This window comes from Onychomys torridus, chromosome 6, assembly GCF_903995425.1.
Source record: "Onychomys torridus chromosome 6, mOncTor1.1, whole genome shotgun sequence".
Classification (NCBI taxonomy): Eukaryota; Metazoa; Chordata; class Mammalia; order Rodentia; family Cricetidae; genus Onychomys; species Onychomys torridus.
This window is the reverse complement of record NC_050448.1, coordinates 38,125,275-38,136,318: the sequence shown is the minus strand read 5'-3', so window position 1 is coordinate 38,136,318 and position 11,044 is coordinate 38,125,275. Positions and strand designations below refer to the sequence as shown.

General features: G+C 39.9%; 1 pseudogene; it reads right to left on the bottom strand.

Annotated features, from left to right (window-relative positions):
- Window positions 1-4,893: 4,893 nt before the first annotated feature.
- LOC118586438 lies at window positions 4,894-4,992 on the bottom strand (annotated as a pseudogene).
- Between the last annotated feature and the right edge of the window lie 6,052 nt (window positions 4,993-11,044).

The window sequence follows — 11,044 nt, the reverse complement described above, 5'->3', positions numbered from 1 at the left end:
TTGATTTCCCTGTCTCTGCCCCCAGCGTGCTGGCATTACAGACACACTGTTCCCCAGGAAAAACTAAATATCTTGATCACTGACATTATGGCTTGAACTGCAAAGGCTGTGTGGGACCAAGAGAGGAGGACTGTAGTGACTAAAATTCTGACATTTTTGAACCATGTCACAAAGGCAGAAACTGCCTCTCTCTGGCATAGTAGGAAAACAAAATTATTATTTATACTTGCTAAACTCTGTTAATGTCAGGCAAATACAATTCCTGACATGGATGCAAGATTTTGCAAACATTTAAATTTTTCTTTTTGAAAAATATGAAATTATACTAAATTAGGAAGTCAGGATAAAACTCTATGTTTTCATAAAATATAATACACATTATATACAACCAAGATTATAAACTATATTAAAATGTTTATAGTTGGGTTTCTGAAGACTATGGGTTACATGTTGTTGATTATACTTTTTATATTTTCTAAACTTTCAACAATGAGAATTTTTAAAAATTAAAATATTTTATTAATCCTTGGAGAAGCTCATGCAATGTGCTTTGACAATATTTTATCCCCTATTTCTCCCCAGTAACTCTCAGATCCACCCCATCTCTCTATCCCTCCCAGCTCCCGCTCCTCTTTAAAAGGTTTTGTTTTTATTGTTTGAGAATTTCATACATGCATATAATATGCTTTGACCAAGTCTGTCCCTGGTTCCTTCCCTCCCCTCCCCTTCCCTCCCATCCCCTCCGCTTCCCTCCCCTTCCCCTCCTCCCTTTCCCTCCCTCCCCTCCCTTGCCCTCCCCTCCCTTCACCTCCCCTCCCTTCCTCTCCCCTCCCTTCCCCTCCACTTCTCCCCCTCACCACTATTCCCTCCCAATTTCATGTTGGCTGAGAAGCTATTAGCAATTGGTGGCTGCTAAGAGAGTCTTTTTTTCTTGAAGGATGTGACCCTTGAAAAGCTACCAATTTCCTACCTGGCTCTTCACCCAGGTACATACTGGTAGCACTAAATGAGCTGAGCAGGCTTTAAAAAATACATTTTTAAGATTGTCCAACACATACGTGATTGAAAAGAATATACATAGATCAAATGTAACTTTTGGGGAAAAATGAATCTACATGGATCAAAATATTTTAAAGGTGTGTTACTCTATAGTCATTTTGCTGCCGTTATGGTGTCTATGGTAGTAAATAGTATGACAAAGTATCATGCACAGAGCTGCTTGATGTATTATTTAACATGTAAGTACAAAAACTGGAAATATGTTTAACACCCAACATTAGGAGAGTGGTTAATCTAATTGTTGTGTCCTGATGAAAGCAGTTCGACTCCCTAGACTGCTACCACTCACTGGAATGGAGTGAGTGGAACGCTTCTCTGATCCTGAGAACGGCTCTAGTTTTGGTTTTTTGGGGTTTTTTGTTTGTTTGTTTTAGAGTACATTTGTAAGTATTTCAACAGTACTTAAAAAAAAGAAGATTTATTTATTTATTATGTATACAGAGGAGGGCGCCAGATCTCTTTACAGATGGTTGTGAGCCACCATGTGGGTGCTGGGAATTGAACTCAGGACCTCTGGAAGGGCAGTCGGTGCTCTTAACCTCTAAGCCATCTTTCCAGCCCCACAGCTCTAGTTTTAACTGTTGCAAAGTTTTGTATGAGTCTTCAGTAAGAAGAATAATTTCACAGGAAATATTAGAAACAATTTAAATTATGTTAACATGTCAAGAACCAAGACTGAGACCTGGCATGGTGGTACAAGTCTTTAATCCCAGCACTGGGGAGGCAGAGGGAGGTCAATAGATATCTCTCTGAGTTTGGGGCCAGTAAAAGAAGTAGAGGAGGGAGGAGGAGGAGGAGGGGGAGGGGGAGGAGGAGAAGAAGAAGGACTAAATGAGGAAAATACATTAAATGGGTGTTGGGAGCTGGAAACTGGAATATTTTTCTGGGACAAAGCGTGTGTTGACCTGGTATTTTAGAACCTCCAGAAGTGGTACAAACCCCTCACCCTGGAATAATACTGGTAAATAAAAGTAAACGAACAAAAAACTCCTCCAAGACTGGAGGAGTCCGTTCTTCAGGTCTTTCCTCTCTGCTGTGGGAGACTTTGAAACTGGCTGCCTGTGTACCAGTACCAGGAAGTGATGTGCAGAATGGGGAGGCTTGGTGTCAGCCCCTCCCTGCTTTCTGTGTTCTGCATGTTGTGCTCTTGGCTTGCTCCTGTTCAGTGTGTGTGTGTGTGTGTGTGTGTGTGTGTTGTGTTGTGTGTGTGTGTGTGTGTGTGTGTGTGTGTTCTGTGTATTGTTGGCAGCTTCCCCATAAAATGTTCAAACTTCATCTCTCCATCTTTTTCAACAGACAAGTAGGGGACTTAGTTGGCTCCCTCAGATGGCAGAAGATGATATCAGTGGTTAAACGGCCCAGCCTCCCCACTTTGGAGGACCCTTTCTTAGGCACTTATGCTCAGCGCTTGGTCAGTGGATTGCTATCCTCAACACCAATGAGTAGCTCATGACTACTCCTTTCTTTCTGGCCAGTTTCTATCTCATTTCTTTCCTATTTTCACTTCCATATTTCTACTTCCTGAAATAACCATAAAATAACCTGAAATAAACAAATAGCCTGCCACCCAACATTACCTCAGTTTCTACTTTCAGAAAAAAAAAACGAAAACAAGAAATAAACAAACAAAAAACAATCAAAACAGGTGGAGCCCAGGAGGGAAGCTGAGAAAGAGGGATACAAACATATTTGTCCAAATTTGGGAACCCAAGAGCATTAAAACAGAAGGTCTGGTGGCTTATTCTTTGCAGCTAGTGCCTCTCCCACCAGCCTCCTGTAGTATCTAAAGTAGTTTATAATCTTCAAAAGGAAAGAAAAAGCAGACAATGCCACTTGGTTTCATTGCTAGGTCCTGAGATTTGGTTGCCAAGGCAGACTTGTATAACAGGATCTATCTATGCTACCAACCCCACACGAAAGCCTGGAGCCCTAAGACTCAGGGCCTTCCCTCAGCAGAGATGTTTCCCACCTGTTGACACACTTTCCTCTCAGAGAAAAAGAACTTCAGGACACGTGCCCGCTATCTCTGTACTCTGTGAACACACATCTTATCTTTGCTTTGTATCCTTTGCAACAACAACAATCCTGGTATGAAATGCTACTGAATCTTGTAAATTCTTTCACCATGAAAAATACAAGCCAGTACCACAGGCAGATGGTAGGAGAGATGGAATGCAAGCACAGGCAGCCTGCCCTCTAGCTTGTTCCTTTAAACATGTTGTCTGACTACCGCCTGGAACTGGTGTTACTATTATTACTGCTTCACTTCATCTGCTCTCTAGGCCTTCTTTGATGAATACATAGTGTTTATAATCAAAGGGAGAGAGAGAGCTTGTACTTTGTAAATGTTCGTGGTTGAGAGATAAGAAGAAGAATCACGATGAAGAAACAGACACTAGGAAGATAAATTAGGGCAGTGAAAGATTAAGGAGCGCCATGGTAAGTAAAAAACAGCCTTCTGGAGGAAACGTTCCCAGTCTGGAGGCAGACAGGGATTGAAGAGACACGAAAAACACAGATCACAAAAGCGAAAGCCAATACATTGGACCTCATCAGCGTTAAAATGTTATGCTTTGTTAATAAAGTGCTAAGAAACTGGAAAAAGAACTCACACATCGAGAGAATGTCTGTAATAAATAGGTCTGCTGAAGGACTGATACCCAAAACACATAAAGAATTTGTGCAATTCTAAACTAAGGAAATATGAAAAGTGAGTAGAGAACACATGTTTACATGCGTGTGTACATTTAGGTGTGGAACTTCTTGACGAGCTGGTCAAATCAGAAGCTAACTTAGTTATTAGAACAAACTTGGAGAAAATGTAGTAGTAAAATCTGATCAGAGACAAATGTGTGGTCAAGTTCTGTTAGTGTTTGATGCTCCCTGAAGTCTGTGCCATTTTCTGCTAGTGAGAACCACTCTCAGGGGAGTGTTCTGAGAGGCTGATGTTGAAGAGGAAGCCGAAAGCCACTGTAACATGGTATCTGTGCTGTTTATGTCTCTCAGTCTTTGTCAGATCCTCTGTGTCACAAATTTGGTGTCTTTTATGTGCACCACACATTTCGATTCTTCTGAACGGTGGCTCTTACACTTTCTGATCTCAGGACACCTTTAAGCTTGTTTTGTTTTTAAATTTATAAACTGTTTGGCTGTGTAGTCCTGTGTAGCCCAGGTTAGACTTGAGCTCACAATTCATAAGAATTGACCCTTTGCCTCAGCCTCCCAAGTTGCTGTCATTATAGGCATGTATCATCATCCTTGGTACTTTAAGGTTCTTGACAATTGCTGAGAACCCTCCAAATCTGCAGTTTATGTTTTATGTTAATATTTACCATAGTAGGAATGAAAGAAACTTAAGCGAATTTATTAATTTATTGAAAATAACAAGTGTTGAGATTAACATAGTAACATAATTACATATTATACATCCATACATTCATATATATAAACTTTATTTTTAAAAATAACAAGATAAGGAAGATAGAGGATTGAAACTATGGACAAATATTCTTTTTTTTGTTTTGTTCTGAGACAGGGTTTCTCTGTGTAGCTCTGGTTGTACTGGAACTCAATCTGTAGACCAAACTGGCCTTGAATTCAGGGATCAAACATCCACTACCAATAGAGTGCTGGAATTTAATCTGTGCACCACCATGGTAGGCTGGACAAAACACTTTTCATATAATTATTAAACAGTTCATGTTAAAACCACAATGAGATATGAATGCACACCTACCAGAATGCCTAAAATTAAAGACGAACAAGAAAGAGCAAGTGGAACTCTTAGAGATAGTTTTTATAAAAAGACAATCAGCTGATTTCTTTCTTTCTTTTTCAAATATGAAACACTTCCCGAATTTGCTTGTCAAAGGGGCCATGCTAATATTCTCTGTATTACTAAAATTTTAGTACACACGCTGCCAAAGCAAGCACTGGGCAATTTATTGAACATATCTTACAAATAATAATTGTACTCCTAGAATCTTACCCAAGGAAAATGAAAACACACGTCTTCCCAAATACATGTATATTAAAGCTGAGAGTGACTCTATTCATAATACCTAGAAACGCCATAACATCCAGCAGCAGGTAGGTGGATAAAGAGATCATGGCTCATTAATTCAGAGGAATACTACTTATCAATGAAAGGGAACAACCTTGATGTGTACAACAATGTGAATAGGTTTCAAAAATTGTGTGCGAAGAACCCAGACGTGAGGAGAAAGGGGACAACTGAGAACGATTCAGACGAAATCACTGGGATTGCCTTTAGAGCTGGGACCCACTGGAGCTGTGGGTCATGAGGGCGCTGGCTTCCTGGATGGATTGATCTGTGTGTGGATTTACAGTTTAATGGGCTATTGAGAGGTAGTAGTAACTTCAGGAGCTAGGCCTCTAGGGGGAAAGCAGGTCACAGTGGATGCGCCCTGGGAGGGTTTTTTGTTTTTTTCCCTAGCCTCGTCCCCTCTCAGTCTTTCTGCCTCCTAGCCACCAGGAAGTTAGCAGCTTTGATCTTCCATGGTACTTTCTAGCCTTTAGACCCAAACCAGGAGCCAGGGACCATAGACTGAAACCATGCAAAATAAGTGTTCCTCCTTCAAACTGATTTTATTTTTTTAGATATTTTTGATACTGCAACAGAAACCTAACATACCATTTTATTCTGCTCACTAAACATATTTAGTTGTTGCAAGGAGTGTAAAAATTCCTCTTAGCTATAATCTTTTAAAGCAAATTTTAATTTCCATTCTTTTTAGCTATAACATTGTCCTCATTGATTCCCAGCAAATGACCTCCTTCCTACTGAAATGAGAAGTCTTTCTCTCACATTGGCCTGCGACTTGTCATCTCTTTCCTTCATCACCCGTAGTCTCTCAGCTTTATAGCAGGTAAATGCATCTTCTGTTGTGGAATAGAATGTTTGTTTAACTAAGTAAAGATGTGTTACATTTGTTTATGCTTCATTTGTTCAATTTTATAGACATGTGTTGCATTTGTTTTACCTTGCCTGCCTAAGGCACCTGATTGGCCTAATAAGAAGCTGAATAGCCAATGGCTAGGCAATAGAGGGGTAGGCGGGGCTGGCAGGGAGAGAGAATAAGTAGGAGGAGGAATGTAGGCTCAGAAGAATGAGAGAAGAGAGAGGGAGAAAGAAAGGGAGATGCCTGGGGCCAATCAGCCAGGCAGCTGCCAGACAGACAGACATGAAAAAAAAAAAAAGCAGGAAAAGTAAGACATATAGAATGAAAGAAACATAAAAAGCCCTAAGGCAAAATGTAGATGAAGAGAAACAGGTTAAATTAAGTTATAAGCGGTAGTGAGACAAGCATAAGGCCGAGCATTCATAAGTAATAATAAGTCTCCATGTCATGATTTGGGGGCTAGTTGGTGGCCCAAAAGAAAGTCTGCTATACTCTTTCACATAAAGGCCTTCCCTTCCCTGTCCTGTGAGTTCTCCCACTGGCAGAATGGGAGACCTGTTCCCCAGCATGCTCAGCAATTGTTCCTCCCCTTGACTTCTCCAGGTGCCCTAGCACCAAAAGCCATTCATCATCCTCTTCTCAATGCCCAAGAGGTTAGATTTCTCAAGCAATTCAAACTCTTCAGCACTCCTTCTTTTTGTTACTTTTTTCCTGTTTTGAGACAGGGTCTCCGTAGTTCAGACTGACCTCATAATCCCAATCTCCCTACTTCCACTTTCCTAGTACTGTGATTATAAGAATGTACTACGGTGTCCAGATAGCCACTACTTACTGATTTGGCTTCCTCCCTGCCTTAAGATCATCCCCTGCCATGCAAATCTAGTAACTCCTGCAGACATGCCTCCCCTATGTCTTTTATGATATTTGACACAGATCAGTTGTCATGAAATAATATTTGAACTATGTAAAGATGTGTCACATTTGTTTAAGTTGTGGAATAACTTTAACTGTGTAAAGGTGTGCTGCATTTGTCTATGTTGCCCCTGTTTAATGATGTAAGGATGTATTGCATTTGTTTGTTCTGCATTTGTTTAATTATGTAAAGATGTATTGCATTTGTTTCACCTTGCATGCATAAGGCACCTGATTGGTCTAATAAAAAAGCTGAATGCTCAATAGCTAGGCAGGAGAGGGATAGGCAGGGCTGGTGGGCAGAGAGAATCCACAGGAGGAGAAATCTAGGCTCAAGACAGAAGGAAAAGAGAACAAAGGAGCAAGAGAGGGACACATCCAGTGCCAGAAGCCAGGCAGCTGCCAGTCAGCCAGCCATGAGAATCAGGAAAGTAGAACATTCAGAAAGAAACAAAGGTAAAAAGCCCAGAGGTAAAACATGGATGTAGAGAAACAGGTTAAGATATAAGAGCTAACAAGAAACAAGCCTAAGCTATGGCCAAGCATTGATAATTAATAAGCCTCTGTGTCATGATTTGGGAGCTGGTTGGTGGCCTAAAAGAAAGCCTGCCACAATCAGTAATTTACTTTCCTATTGGATACTTGTATTGGTCAAGGTTCTCTAGAATAACAGAAGTTATAGGATGAATCTCTCCATAGGAGGATATAGAATGAATCTCTCTATAGAAAGGGGACTTATTAGAATGACTTACAGGCTGTAATTCAGCTAATCCAACAATAGCTGGCTGTGAATGGAAGGTCCAAGAATCCAGTAGTTGCTCAGGCAACAAGGCTGTATGTCTCAGCTGGTCTTCAGCACATGCTGGAATCCCAAAGAAGGAGGCTTGAATGTCAGTGAAAGGATGGGTGTTAGCAAGGCAGGGGCAAGCAGGCAAAGAGCAAAATCTTCCTTCTTCCATGTACTCACATTGGCTTCCAGCAGGAGGTGTGGCCCAGATTAGAGGTGGGTTTTCCCAGCTCAAATGATCTGGATTAAAGGTGTGTCTTCTGTCATCCAAGTGGATTTTCCTACTTCAAATTATGCAAAAATCTCTAACAAGTGTGCCTTCCATTTTTGAGTTTTAGTTGATTTCAAATATAGTCAAGCTGACAACCCAGAATAGCCATCACAATTCACAATGTTTCTTTTTGGCTTCTGAGAAACCTTTCTTCCTATTTTTCATGCATTCTCCCCATTTGTTCCTTTGTCCACTAAAATCTCCCAGCCAATCAGTATGGATTTTCCCTCAAACTCTATGCAATATTCCTTCCATTCCATCTTACTGCATTGTGTCTCAGTCATTAGCATGCACGTGATTTACCTAATAACCTTATTAAAAAGCAGATTCAGATTTAGTGGACATGAACTGGTGCTTGAAGTCTGCATTTCTGACAAGAGTCTCACAGAGACTGCTGCTGGCCCAGGAATACACTAAGAAGTGAAACTCCAGAGGACAGGCTACACTCAGATTTAAGTATGTGCTAGCCCAACAACTCCACATATGACCAGTCCAACATGAAATTTAGTCACTCTCAATCCTGAGCAATTCAACATGTAACCCTTCACATCTGACTGTCCAACTGCATCCACCTCATTCTTTGTATTCCCAAATAGGTATTTAATTTTTTTCTTTTTCTTTGTGTGTGTGTGTGTATGTGTGTGTGTGTGTGTGTGTGTGTGTGTGTGTGTGTGTGTGTGTGTGTCTTGTGTTTTCGAGACAGGGTTTCTCTGTGTAGCTTTGCACCTTTTCTGGATCTCACTCTGTAGACCAGGCTGGCCTCGAACTCACAAAGATCTGCCTGCCTCTGCCTCCCCAGTGCTAGGAATAAAGGTGTGTGCCACCACCGCCCAGCAGGTATTTAATTTTCAATTCATCTTCCTGGACTCCTTTGCTAAGCCAGTAATTCACATCATCTTCCCTTGGACTAAACTTCAGAAGAATTGTTTCTTTCTCTCATTCCATCCTATTAACTAGAAAAATTTCCTCCAGAGTTGAAAAATCCATTCAATATTGCAGTTTGGACTTGGCAATTATGAGGTGTCTCAGCTGCACTTTGTTATTTAATTACCTGGAAAAGAAGAGAGCATTTATTATTCTTGGTACTTCAGCAATAGACAATACCACATTTCAAATTTTCCTGACCTCCCCCAACACACACACACACACACACACACACACACACACACACACACACACACAAATATTTCAATAAAGCAAATAAGATGGCACCAGACCACAAAATATTTTGGAGTAATATTTTGATCAAAAGAAGAGGGAATTATTATTATACCTACAGATGATATTATTTCAGGCAACCAGAAAATGTAGACTGAATTCTTAAGCAATCTATGCCAAGACACATATAATAGCTATTGACTAACAAATGAACACTCTGTTATTACTGCTACTGGAGTGAGACAAAAGTAATTCATGTGAACTATTTTGCTAAAGATGGAAAGAATTTGTGGGCTGACCATGAACACCCAATGATAGAAGTTATTATTTGTCCAATAACAAATGCAGATACTCAGATAAATTAAATAAGGTCAGACAGAGAACAGAAAATTCTCTTCTGAGTTTATCTTGGAAAAGCAGACACCTCTGAGTTATCACTGAGAATAACGAACTACATAAAATCAGATTTGACCTTACCATAACAGACAGAACATTCCGCTTTGTTCAGAATCTTTGCAACTTGTCCTAGGATGGGTTCCAAGATGGGAAGGAACTCCTTTCAGCTACAGGATGATAAGAAAATGTATCTATTTTTCTGTTGTTAAATTTCTCTTTAGGTTACACAGTGTCAACTCTGCATTCTTCTATTTCAGAGTCTGAGTCTGAGAGCTTGTCCTCGGCACTTGTTGGATACTCAGGAGAGCCGATGATGATTTTTAAAATAGTTAACATATATAAAGCATTTAGGTCAGCCAGAAGAGGATGACTGCTTTGTTGTCAGTGGCACTTCAACTCTTTATAATTTTCTTTGACGAAAATCCACCAGGTCTCTGCATTATCAGTGGAATTAAGTCCCGCGTAGACTGACAGGCAATAGCCTTTGTATTAGGCCTATATGCAACTGAACTTGCCTGGCTATGTCCTTTGGGCTTTCTTCTTTCTTTATTCACTCCTTCAACCTTTCATTAATTTATCAAATATTTATTGAGTACCCATTATGGAACAGGTGTTGTGATACATGCTGGGTTTTTGAAAACAAATACGACACAGTCCTTGCCCTCAAAGAGGATCTATCAGAGAATCTATCTGATAAAAGAGACAGTGTCTATTTAAGTATCACACAAGGAAAAAGGTGCTTTTAGTGTTATAGCATTGGGAGAACACAAGGGCAGAAGCACTTGATTCAGGCCTTGTTTTTCTTCTTAGTCTTTATGACCTCCTCCATTTCTTTTCTTAGAAACGTCACCTGATTTTCATGACTCCAAGCACTGATGTCCCTAGAGGTGCTTGCAGGCTTCCCAAACCCCTGATTTCTGCTCTTTCATTTCCTGTGATGTATTCTCCAACAGGTCCAATGCCTTTGTGTGTCTCTGTTTCCCAGATTGGACACAAGTTCATTGAAGTCAAGGACTGAGTTTTCCTGAATGAATGCTCACAACTGCTGACAAAGTAGATGCACACCACAGATGATGAATGAGTAATCAATATTCATCAACTCTTTCAAAGCCTGCATGTCAAATTAAGTTTGAGATTCAACCCAAATCCTGCTAAATGCTCCTATAAACTAAACTGTTGGAGCACATGGGTTATTCGCAGTGGGTATTTGAACAAAACAGAAAGAATGGATTCTGGATTGGCAGCTAACAATTTCAGCTGTTATAAAAACTCTGCAATGTTTTATTTCATGCTTAGGTCTCAATATGTGTAAATATTCTCATCAGATGACATTCACATTTGTAAATTTTTGTCTTGAAAAAAAGAAAAACACCTGATGCTTATTTCCCAAAGCAAATACCATTGTGATCATTTGAATTCATGATCAATTTTCTATATATTATAGTGAATTTTTACTTTTTGTTTTATTTATTTATTTAACCAAAATTATTTTTTTGGCCAGGATTAGTTTGCTTTTGTATAAAATTCTTAACAAAGATC